This window comes from Arvicanthis niloticus, chromosome 17 (assembly GCF_011762505.2).
Source record: "Arvicanthis niloticus isolate mArvNil1 chromosome 17, mArvNil1.pat.X, whole genome shotgun sequence".
NCBI lineage: Eukaryota > Metazoa > Chordata > Mammalia > Rodentia > Muridae > Arvicanthis > Arvicanthis niloticus.
In genome coordinates, this window is record NC_047674.1 from 63859876 (window position 1) to 63872717 (window position 12842).

Consider the following 12842-nt stretch of genomic DNA (forward strand, 5'->3'; position numbering starts at 1 on the left):
GGTATTTGTCTAGAAAGTTATCCATTTCATCCAGATTTTCCAATTTTGTTGAGTATAGGCTTTTGTAGTAGGATCTGATGATTTCTTGGATTTCCTCAGTTTTTGTTGTTATGTCCCCCTTTTCAGTTCTGATTTTATTAATTTGAATACTGTCTCTCTGCCCTCTGATTAGTTTGGCTAAGGGTTTATCTAGCTTGTTGATTTTCTCAAAGAACCAGCTCCTGGTTTTATTGATTCTTTGTATAGTTCTTTTTGTTTCTATTTGGTTGATTTCAGCCCTGAGTTTAATTATTTCATGCCATCTACTCCTCTTGGGTATATTTGCTTCTTTTTGTTCTAGAGCTTTCAGGTGTGTTGTCAAACTGCTAGTGTATGCCCTCTCCAGTTTCATTTTCTAAGCACTTAGAGCTATGTGTTTTCCTCTTAACACTGCTTTCATTGTGTCCCATAGGTTTTGGTATGATGTGTTTTCATTTTCATTAAATTCTAAAAAGTCTTTAATTTCTTTCCTTACTTCTTCCCTGACCACATTATCATTGAGTAGAGTATTGTTCAATTTCCATGCGAGTGTGGGCTTTCCCTTGTCTTCCTGTTTGCATATCCAGCCCATTAGACTATGTCTTTTTATTGGGGAATTGAGTCCATTGATGTTAAGAGATATTAAGGAGAGGAGATTGTTGCTTCCTGTTATTTTTGCTAACAGTGGAGACATTATTTGTGTAATTATCTTCTTTTGGGTTTGTTGGAAGAGGCTTACTTTCTTGCTCTTTCTGGGGTATAATTAGTCTCCTTGTATTGGTGCTTTCCTGCTATTATTCTTTGTATTGCTGGGTTTGTGGAAAGATATTGTGTAAATTTGGTTTTGTCATAGAATATCTTGGTTTCTCCATATATGGTAATTGAGAGATTTGCTGGGTATAGTATCCTGGGCTGGCATTTATGTTCTCTTAGGGTCTATATGACATCTGTCCAGTATCTTCTAGCTTTTATAATCTCTGGTAAGAAGTCTGGTGTAATTCTGATAGGTCTGCCTTTATATGTTACTTGGTCTTTTTCCCTTACCTCAGAAAATTGAACATAGTATTACCTGAGGACCCAGCTAAACCACTCCTGGGTATATACCCAAAAGATGTTTCAACATACAACAGGGACACATGCTCCACTATGTTCATAGCAGCCTTATTTATAATAGCCAGAAGTTGGAAAGAACCCAGATGTTCTTCAACAGAGAAATGGATACAGAAAATGTGGTATATTTATACAATGGAGTACTACTCAGCTATTAAAAACAATGAGTTCATGAAATTCTTAGGCAAATGGATGGAGCTTGAGAATATCATCCTGAGTGAGGTAACCCAATCACAAAAGAACATACATGGCATGCTGATAAGTGAATATTAGCCCCAAAGCTCACAATACCTAAGACGCAATGCATAGACCACCTGAAACTCAAGAGGAGGAAGGAAGACCAAAATGTGGGTGCTTTGGTTTTTTTTGTAGAAGGAGTAGCAAAATACTCAACCAGAGCTCCCAGGGTCTAAACATCCAGCCTGAGAACAGAAAGGGAGGGACTCATGGCTCCACTTGTATAGGTAACTGAGTGTGGCCTCATTAGGCTACAGTGGAAGTGGAGGGCCATGGTCCCCGAAAGATTGGATCCATAGTGTTGGGGAAGGTGAGAGCAGGGAGGTGGTATTGGGAGAATGGTGGGCACACACCCTCATAAAAATTGGAAGAGGGAGTATAGGATAAGGGTTTTTGGGGGAAAAAAGGAAGAGGAGATAACAGTGAAAGGTAAATATGTAAAATATCCAATTAAAAAAACAGATAATGGGTCTGGCAAAAAAAATTAATATTCTCAAGAGAGATGCAAATCCTAATTTCCCTCAACAATTAACTGACAAAAGAGGAGTAATTTTACAAAAAGCAGAAGAAGCTCTCATTAATTGATATATTATATAGATTGATTAATTGTTGGCTGTTTTATAATAGTCATTTGATAAAAGAAATTATTAATAAAGAATTACATTTCTTTAAATAGTGTGTTCATGACTCTCTGAGGGTGGAAGGAGCATGCCTTGTTTACTCTTAACTTTCTAAAACTGAAAGCTCACGGCAAATCTGCTGCCGATTGCCTTTGGCATCGCTGACACCAATAAAAACTATGCCACAACTATGTGGAAGGACCCTTTTACCCTTAAATGGAATGGCCAAGACTCAACATCCTGGTCCAGATCCATCTGACAGCCTTTAAGAAAAACAGGAATTATAAAGAACTAGCTTACCAAGTCTTGGCAGAGCTTAGCAGTTGACTATTTCATATTGGTTTGTGCTTTTTTTGGAAAATATTTTGTCTACATAGGAATTAGGGCTATTTTTGCCAAGTAGCTACATTGCCATAGTTGAATCAACTCCACCTGGAGGTAATGATACTCAATATCTTCCTTGAAGTGGAATGGGTATTATGTCTAGAGCACACAGGTCTCATAGTCAATTGAACATAGTAATGAAATAATATTAAACACCATATTCTGTGATATATATATATATATATATATATATCTCACACTGACTATTCTTAGCTATTTATTAATTGAATAATATTGAAAACACTGACTATTCTTAGCTATTTATTAATTGAATAATATTGAAAACACTTGATGTAATTAACTAAATTAGAATCAAATATGACTTTTAGTAAGACTTCCAATCTAACTATTAATTTACATTATTTAATCATCTTTTTTTTAAAAAAGGTTAATCAAAGGCTTTATAAGTTTGGTAATAATAACAAGATGCTCATACAATCAGAAGTGTACCATAAATGATAACAACTTTTACTGAGTTCCTCACAATTGGGCTATAATAAACATCAGATTCTGTCATACTAAACAACATATGGTCAACTGGGGTCATTTCCATGAAAGCCACACAAACTCCATTTCTTTCCATCTCTGGTATCAACTCTGAGACAATGTGAATGTCTTTCTCATCATCTGAGATGACCAACCCAACCCAATTCCACCTGAAATGGGTAATTAATGAGACCATGCCTAAGGCCAGAGAAGAGTCCTTGGAGGCCATCTGATACAGAGATGGAAACTTCCCAGGATTGTTCATACTTGTTTCAGAATATCCAAAGGTCACCTAAAGAAAAGAAAACAGGAATTGACATGAAAAAGAAGTTTCTGGAAATTATAGAATCAATGAGTATAAAACAATAATATAAATTCATAGAAAGTTAAAATTGTATTTAGAGTAAACTGTAATATTGAAGACCAGTTTAGAAAATTATTTGAAATATTCACTCACATGTATCAAAAATACTTGTGAGTATCGAATGCAATTCTTGTATTTGTCAAACCAACAATTGTAGATACACAATCTCAAAGCATATAGCTCATGTACTTATAATATTATTTTGTTGATTGGTTGTTTGTATGAATGTGCATACAAGTGTGTGAAGGGAAGAAGTGTGTATTAGGTGTCCTTTGCTTTCCTCCACTTACTCATTCTTGAGGCAGAATTTCTCTCCAACCCTGAGATTCATGCTCAGTTTCATATGTTATGCTATGATGGGGACATAGGTCATGCTGGCATCTAAATTCCTGACATCTTGATTTTACAGAATGTATTCTTGACTCCTGGACCATAACCAAGCCCAAAATATTATATTTTGAATCATACAACAGCAAAGTCTTCTTCGTGTATGTTTTTCCTTAGTATTCAAATGTTGTCATCAATTGAGGATGCTTTAATTATTTCTATGCATATAATCTCACCCGTGGGTATTTATATAGTACCAGCAATGTCCCAATTATGGAGAAATCTTTCCATGTTGTTCCTGTGATTACAGCCACAGATTTTTTCCTCCCTTTTGCAGTTGTAGTTTGGCAAGGTTTTGACCTGCCCTGTGAACCAAATGAGAAAACTTTGCATTGTATTTTTTAACTTGGCCCAACATTGTAAATACTGTATCCCAGAGACATGTTAGGCAAAATGAGGGCATTTGCATTGATCTCCTTGATAGTAAATTCCAAATCCATCATAAATTGGTAGTTGTTGGTACTGATCCTGTGTAGAGGACATAAAAATATTATAGAACAATTTTCTATCATCATTGATTTCAACTGAATACAATAACTGTCATTCACTGAGAGAAAGCTTCCCCTCACAGGTTCCATGTACCTTATTATTTGGTGCAGTCACAACAGAAAATATTTGTGGACATCTGTAGAGCTGTTTGTAGTCATGTTTTACTGTTTATGTAGAGTCTAAGGCCCTTTTCAAAATTTGATCACTTCCTTCATCTATTTACTTTATGCAGACAGAGAAGAAGACTATCTTCTAATAATGAAGCAGACATACTTCTACATTCTGACTGCCAGTTGAACCAGCACCATTTTTAAAGCTGTTTTCCCCCACTGTATATTTTTAGTTTTTTGTCAAAGATCAAGTGACCATAGGTGTGTGGGTTCATTTCTGTCTCTTTAATTCCTCCCTCTGTACCAATACTGTACAAGATTTATCACTATTCATCTGTAACATAGCTTAAAAGCAAGGGTGGTGATTCCCCTTGATGTTCTTTTATTGTTGAGAATAGTTTGTACTATCCTGGATTTTTTATTCCAAATGAATGTTCAATTTGCTATTTTTTAATCCTATGAGTTTGACTTGAAATTTTGATGGGTATTGCATTGAATCTGTAGATTAATTTCAGCAATATGGCCATTTTTACTATATTAATCCCATCAATACGTGAGCATGGGGAATCTTTCTATCTTCTGAGATCTTCAATTTCTTCAGAGACTTAAAGTTCTCATACAGATATTTCACTTTCTTGGTAAAAGTCACGTCAAGGTGTATTATACTATTTGTGACTGTTGTGAAGAATGTCATTTCCATAATTTCTTTCTCAGCCTCTTTATCCTTTGAGTCAAAAAAAGGCTACTGATTTTTATGAGTCAATTTATATCCAGCCATTTTTCTGTAGTTGTTTATCAGCTGTAGAAGTACTCTGGTGGAATTTTTGGAATCACTTAAGTAAACTAACATATCATCTGCAAAGATTGATATTTTGACTTCTTTCCTTTCAATTTGTATCCCTTTCACCTCCTTTTGTTGTCTAATTGCTCTGGCTAGGACTTTGAATACTAGATAGGAAGAGAGTGGGAAGCCTTGTCTAGTGAATCATTTTATTGGGATTGCTTTTCATTTCTCTTCATTAATTTTATGTAGGCTATTTGTTTCCTATATATTGCTTTTACTGTGTATATGGCCCTTGAATTCCTGATCTTTCCAAGACTTTTACTATGAAGGGATGTTGAAATTTGTCAAATGTTTTTTCAGAATCCAATGAGATGTTCATGTGGTTTTTTTTATTTGTTTATATACTGGATTATGTTGGCGGATTTTTCTATATTGAACTATCTCTTCATCTCTGGGTGAAGCCTACTTGCACATGATAGACTATCATTATCATGTGTTCTTGGACTCAATTTGCAAGAAATTTATTTCCTATTTTTGCATCAATATTCATAAAAATTGTCCTGAATTTCTCTTTCTTTGTTGGGTCTTTGGGTGGTTGTGTATAAGCATACTTGTGGCCTCATATAATGAATTGGGTAGTTTTCCTTTTGTTGCTATTATGTGGAACAATTTGAAGAGTATTTGCATTAGGTCTTCCTTGTTGGTCAGATAGAATTTACCAGGGTAGTTTTTTGTTTGTTTGTTTGTTCTTTAGATTTTGTTTGGTTTAGTTTTGCTTGGTTTAGTTTTTGTTTGGTTTATATGGTTTATATGGTTTATATGGTTTATCTGATCCTGATTTAACTTTGGTACCTGGCATCTGTCTAGAAAATTGTCCATTTCAGCCAGATTTTCCAAGTTTTTTGAGTATATCATTTTGTAGTAGGATCTGATGATTTTTTGAATTTCCTTGGTACTTTTTAAGAGTGATCTAAGAATAAATTTTCTGTCCTCTTTGTGAGTTCTGATTCACAAATCTTTTGTACTAAACACAAGAGAATAACCCAGAAAGTTTCTACTTATTATTCTAATTTCTCATATTTTTTATTTACAGTTTATTTTAATGGAATGGCACTTAATATAGAAATGATTAGATGTATTTTGATTTTATAAACTGATTTATAATTATTAATTTTTATCTGTATTCCAAATTCCAGGTATTCTTTTTTCCACATGTTGCATTTATGTCCTCCATATATACTCTCATTATTACAGATAACCTAACATCTTATTGTAATATGCTATGCCCAGACCTGGTATTTCTATGTAATTATGTAGATTATAAGTAAGTAGAGTATTTTTTAAATTTTATTTTGATTTTGAGTGTACTTGTTTAACTTTTATCATTCTAATTTTACACTGAGTTGCATATATTTTGTATTATGTATTTGTAATTATTAACATTATGTATTTGTGTGTTCATGTGTCATGTAATGCTTTCTAACATATACTTTATACATACCTATATATGTTCATTTATAGTCTGGAAAAAGATCTCTTTGTGACCTAGTGTCTCTTTTTCTCATTCTGTACATTCTTTCTTTTAAAGTGCGTGATGTACTGACTGGAATTTCTCTATAAACAAGGCTCAGTGATCCTCCTGTTTCTGTGCTGGAGGTTCAGATGCATATTCAGCAACACCAACATTTTACATGGGAGCTTGTAGTCAAAACACATATCCTCAGGCTTGCTAGACAAGTGTTTTTACTTATGAATCCAGATCCCCAAGTCCCTTTAGTATTGCTGCACATATATTTTGCCAAACACATAAGATTACACTTTTAGTTTGATAAAAAACATTATCTCTAACACAGTTCATATTAGTTTAACTTTTATCTCTCCTGAATGAGGTATGCAACATTCTTTTCCCATATGCAAAATAATGTATCTCATTCTTTTTTATTGGATATTATATTTACATTTCAGATTTTATCCCCTTACCCCACCCCACCTACCCCAACTCCCAACTCCCCAACCTCAAATTCCCCCCATACACACACACTCAGTGTTCAGCCTTCGTGGGACCAAGATTCTCCTCTCCCACCTATGCTCGACAAGGCCATCCTCCGCTACATATACAGATGGAGTGATGGGTCCCTCACTATGTGCTCCAAGGCTGGTAGTTTAGACCCTGGGGAGCTCTAGTTGGTTGGTATTGTTGCTCTCCTCATGGGGCCACAAACCCTTTCTGCCGGGAGCCAACCCCCTCGCCCCCGGCTTGGGGGTGAAAGAAGGGGAGAGAGAGAGATGCAGCTGGTTCTTCTTTCTTCTCCTCCTCCCACCGTCCGGTTCTTCTCCAAGGCAGCCCCTATGCTACTGTAGCTGACCTGCAGTCAGCATCCTGGCCCTAAGACCAGCAAGGTGTTAAGTAAATAGCCCTGTGCTATCCTAAAACCTTCTTCTGAGGGTAAATGGACTGCAGGCTAGGGTGATTAACACCTGTAGCCTAACAGCAGAGGATTAGGCAACGTGGTCTTTGTTCTATCTCAGCAGGAACTGCTGGGCTCTAACTTACAAGAAGAAAAGACACTAGAAAAGTTACTATAGAGTTTATTAAGTGTAAAAAGTATCCTATGAAAGCTATCTGAGGGGAACCGTGGAAAGGTCCTGAGTGGGGAAGAAGAAAAGATTCTAACAAAGTAAAATTCTAAGGGAGAAAAATTCTAGGCAGGGGGAAAGGAAAGGGCAATGGGGTCTAACTAACTGACTAGTCTAACTCACCATTCTAACTGCTCTCTCATCTCTTTGTCCTCAGAACTTATACATCTTTCAGAGTACATGGTCACATGTCACAAGGTTCATCACAAGTTCACACCAAATTTCAAGTCATAAATTGAAATAGAAGTTTACAACACAGAATGTTTACATGAATATCCATTAGGAGTAATTATCTAACTAGACATTCATCACCTGTCTAGCTCCACAGGTTCGCAGAAAGTTTGAAACTATAACTTAAGAAATTAGTGAAGTTTTGTATAGATAAACCCAGGCAATATTTTCTCTTCTGTCCTGGTACCTATAATAAATTTTGGATTCCCTCTAGTAACCTAGGCTAATTGTTTTATGACCTCTTGGAATGTGCTCTGGGCAGGAGAAGGTCCAGTTACTATCTCTCTTGGGGCAATTAACTGATAACACTCAGGAGACTGGCAGAGTTCTCATTGCAGTTTGACTATGCCTAAGGGACTTAATAGCAGTCCCGATATAAAAGAACTTAATAATCACTGATATAATTTTAGGAATTCTTATAAGATCATCATTAAGACTTAAGAAGTCATCTATTTGTCTATATAGTATCACTACAAGACAGTACATCTTCGTGGATCTGCAGAGATCTGCTACAAAGGGGTGTGCTATTGCTTAGTGATTGTTACATATGTTTAATAATAGTAATAATGGGAAAAGCATATTAATAGCAGGAATCTTTCCTAAAATTATGTCTACCACAGCCTTGCTAATGGGGCACACTCATCGCAGATTATATAATAATCCGAGGCAAGCATTTCAGGATGATCATCTGCTCATTATTAGCTTGTCCCATTATGGCTCCCGACACCTTTCAGCTCCATCAGTCCTTTCTCTAACTCCTTCATTGGGAACCCCTTGATCAGATCAATGGTTAGCTGTGAGCATCCACCTCTGAATATGTCAGACTCTGGCAGACCTCTAAGGAAACAGCTATATCAGGCTACTCTCAGCATGCACTTCCTAACATTCACATAGGAATCTACCTTTGGTGACTGCACATGGGATGGATACCCAGGTAGAATGGTCTCCAGACAGCCCCACCTTCAGTTTCTGTCCCACACTTTGTCTCCATATTTGCTCCCTTGAGTATTTTTGTTACTTTTTCTAAGTAGGACCGAGGCACCCACACTTGGTCTTCCTTCTTCATGAGTTTCATGCGGTCTGTGAGTTGAGTCTTGGCTATTCCAAACTTTTGGGCTAATATCCACTTATCAGTGAGTAAATACCATGTGTGTTCTTTTGTGATTGGGTTAACTAACTCAGGATGATATTTTCTAGTTCCATCCATTTACCTAAGAATTTCTCAAATTCATTATTTTTAATAAATGAGTAATATTTTATTGTGTAAATGTACCACATTTTTTTATCCATTCCTCTGTTGATGAACATCTGGGTTCTTTCCAGCTTCTTGCTATTATAAATAAGGCTGCTATGAACATAGTGGAGTATATGTCCTTGTTATATGTTGGAGCATCTTCTGGGTATATGCTCAGGAGCGGTATAGCTGGATCCTCAGGTAATGCTATGTCCAATTTTCTGAGTAACTGCCAAACTGATTTCCAGAGTGGTTGTACCAGCTTGCAATCCCACCAATAATGGAGGAGTGTTCCTCTTTCTCCACATCCTTGCCAGCATCTGCTATCACTTGAGTTTTAATCTTAGTCATTCTGACTGGTGTGAGGTGGTATCTCAATATTGTTTTGATTTGTATTTCCCTGATGACTAAGGATGCTGAACATTTCTTTAGGTGCTTCTTGGCCATTTGAATTTCCTCAGTTGAGAATTCTTTGTTTAGCTCTGTACCCAATTTTTAATAGGGTTATTTGGTTGTCTGGACTCTACTTTCTTGAGTTCTTTGTATATCTTGGATATTAGCCCTCTATCAGATGTGGGATTGGTAAAGATCGTTTCCTAATCTGTTGGTTTGTGCTATTGACAGTGTCCTTTGCCTTGTTGGAAGCCGTGGTCAGTGGTTATACGTTTGCCATTCCAATATGGCGCTGGCCTTGTGTCTTCCCAGTAGTAAACAAGTAACTGCGCAGCTGCAAAGGCAGAAAGCCCGCCAAAGTCACTGGCCAATCCCGAGGCGTAATATTGGGTGGTGAGCGAACAGCCAATCAGAAGTGAATACGTCACTCTAGGGTGTATTTAAGCTAGGCCTCTTCCTGTCTTCAGGCCTTCCGCGTTTTCCACGTTTGCTGATTCAGAGTAAAGCCTCGTTTTGCAGTAACTACTCGAATACTGTCTCTCGTGTCCTTTTTCGTGGGCGAAAAGGGACTCGCGAGGTGCGCGCAACATTGCCTTACAGAAAAATTGCAGTTTTATGAGGTCCCATTTATCAATTTTTGATCTTAGAGCATAAGCCATTGGTGTTCTGTTCAGAAAAATTTCCCCTGTGCCCAAGTATTCAAGGTTCTTCACCAGTTACTCTTCTATTAGTTTCAGTGTATCTGGTTTTATGTGAAGGTCCTTTATCCACTTGGACTTGTGCTTTGTATAAAGAAATAAGAAAGATTTGCATTCTTCTACATATTGTCCTCTAGTTGAGCCAGCACCATTTGTTGAAAATGCTCTCGTTTTCCCACTGGATAGTTTTAGCTTCTTTGTCAAAATTCAAGTGACCATAGGTGTGTAGGTTCATTTCTGGGTCTTCAATTCTATTCCATTGATCTTTCTGGCTGTCTCTGTACCAATGTCATGCAGTTTTTAAAATCACTATTGCTCTGTAGTACAACTTGAGGTCAGGGATGGTGATTCCTCCAGAAATTCTTTTATTGTTGAGAATAGTTCTCCCTATCCTGGGTTTTTGGTTATTACCAATAAACTTGAGAATTTCTCTTTCTAAATATGTGAAAAATTAATTTGGGATTTTAATGGAGATTGCATTAAATCTGTAGATTGCTTTTGGAAAGATGGCCATTTGTACTATAATAATCCTGCCAATCCATGAGCATGGGAGATCTTTCCATTTTCTGAGCTCTTTCTCGATTTCTTTCTTCAGAGACTTGAAGTTTCTGTCATACAGATCTTTCACTTGCTTGGTTAAATTCACACCAAAGTATTTTATATTATTTGTGACTATTGTGAAAGGTGTCACTTCTCTAATTTCTATCTCAGCCTGTTTATCTTTCGAGTAGAGGAAGGCTACTGATTTTTTTTTAGTTGAATTTTTAACCAGCCACTTTGCTGAAGTTGTTTATCAGGTTTAGGAGTTCTCTGGTGGAACTTTTAGGATCGCTTAAGTATACTAACATATCATCTGCAAATACTGATATTTTGACTTCTTCCTTTCCTATTTGTATCCCTTTGACTTTTTTGTTGTCTAATTTCTCTAGCAAGGACTTCTGGTACTATATTGAATACATAGGCAGAGAGTGGGTAGCCTTGTCTAGTGCCTAATTTTAGTGGGATTGCTTCAAGTTTCTCTCTATTTAATTTGATTTTGGCTACTGGTTTGCTGTATATTACTTTTACTATGTTTAGGTATGGGCCTTGAATTCCTAATCTTTCCAAGTCTTTTAACATGAAGGGATGTTGAATTTTGTCAAATGCTTTCTCAGCATCTAGTGAGATGATCATGTGTTTTTTTTTCTTTGAGTTTGCTTATATAGTGGATTATATGGATGGATTTCTGTATATTGAACCATCTCCGCATTCCTGGAATAAAGCCTACTTGATCATGATAGATGATTGTTTTGATGTGTTCTTGGATTTGGTTTGCAATAATTTTATTGAGTATTTTTGCATTGATATTCATAAAGGAGATTGGTCTGAAGTTCTCTGTGTGGGGGGGAATTTGAGGTCTGGGAGGTGAGACTTGCAGGGTGGTTGGGGGCACATCCTCATAGAAGCAGGAGAAGGGGAGACAGGATATTAATTTCCTGGTTAGGGAGGAAATGGAGTAAGGGGATAACATCTGAAATGAAAATAAAATATCCAATAAAAAAGTTTTTTGAGTGGAAAATTTGAATGGTAGGCTGCTGTCCTTATCCCTCCATTTGAGTCTATCTAACTACTGGAGGTTGTCTTTTCAGATTCTATATCTCCAGTGTTGTGATTTTCTGGTAAGGTCAACAATAATGTGTCCTAGAAGCCTCTCCTTTTTATGTCTCCCAATCACCTGACATGCACATTTAGATTCATGTTCCTGGCCCTCTGGGCTATTCTCCTTTATCCTAGCTGATCCAGCCTCATACTTTTCTCTGTCCCTCCCCTCTTGCTCCCTGATCTCTCCCTCTGCCATTCATGATTGTTTTCCCTCTTATACGTGGAATTGAAGCATTCCCACATGGATCTTTATCATTTTTGTAAATTCTTAGAATCTGTTAATGTTGGTATTTTTTCCATGTGTCAACTCATTCAAGGCTATTTCCCAATTTTGCTTCTATTAGTCAGTGAATCTGGTTTTATGTTCAGGTCTTTGTTCCACTTGAACTTGAGTTTTATGCAGGGTGATAAATATGGATCAATTTGCATTTTTCTACATGCAGGCCACCAGTCAGAACAGCATCATTTGTTAATGATGCTTTCTTTTGTCCACTGTATAGTTTTGGCTTCTTTGTCAATGACCAAATGTTTGTAGGTGTATTGGTTTATCTTTGGGTTTTGACTCCTTATTGTTGATTGACTAGTCTGTCTCTGTACCAATACCTTGTGGTTCTTATCACTTTTTGTCTGTAGTACAGCTTGAAGTCATGTATTTTGATTCCTCCAGAAGTCTTTTTATTGTCAATGTTTGTTTTAGATATCCTGTTTTTATTTCATTCTTTCTTTCTTCTTTCCTTCCTTTCTTTCTTCTTTCCTTCATTTCTTTTTTTTTTTTTTTTTTTTTTGGTTTTCCATGTGAAATTGAGAATATATTTTTCTATGTATGTGAAGAACTGTGTTGTAATTTTGCTGAGACTTGCATTGAAAGTATAGATTGCTTTTGGTAAGATGTATACTTTATGTTAATCCTACTAATCCATGAGCATAGGATATCTTTTCATCTTCTGAAATCTTCTTCAATTTATTTCTGCAAGGACTTGAAAATCTTGTCATTCCAGCAGCCGGATAAGGCTGTCTCC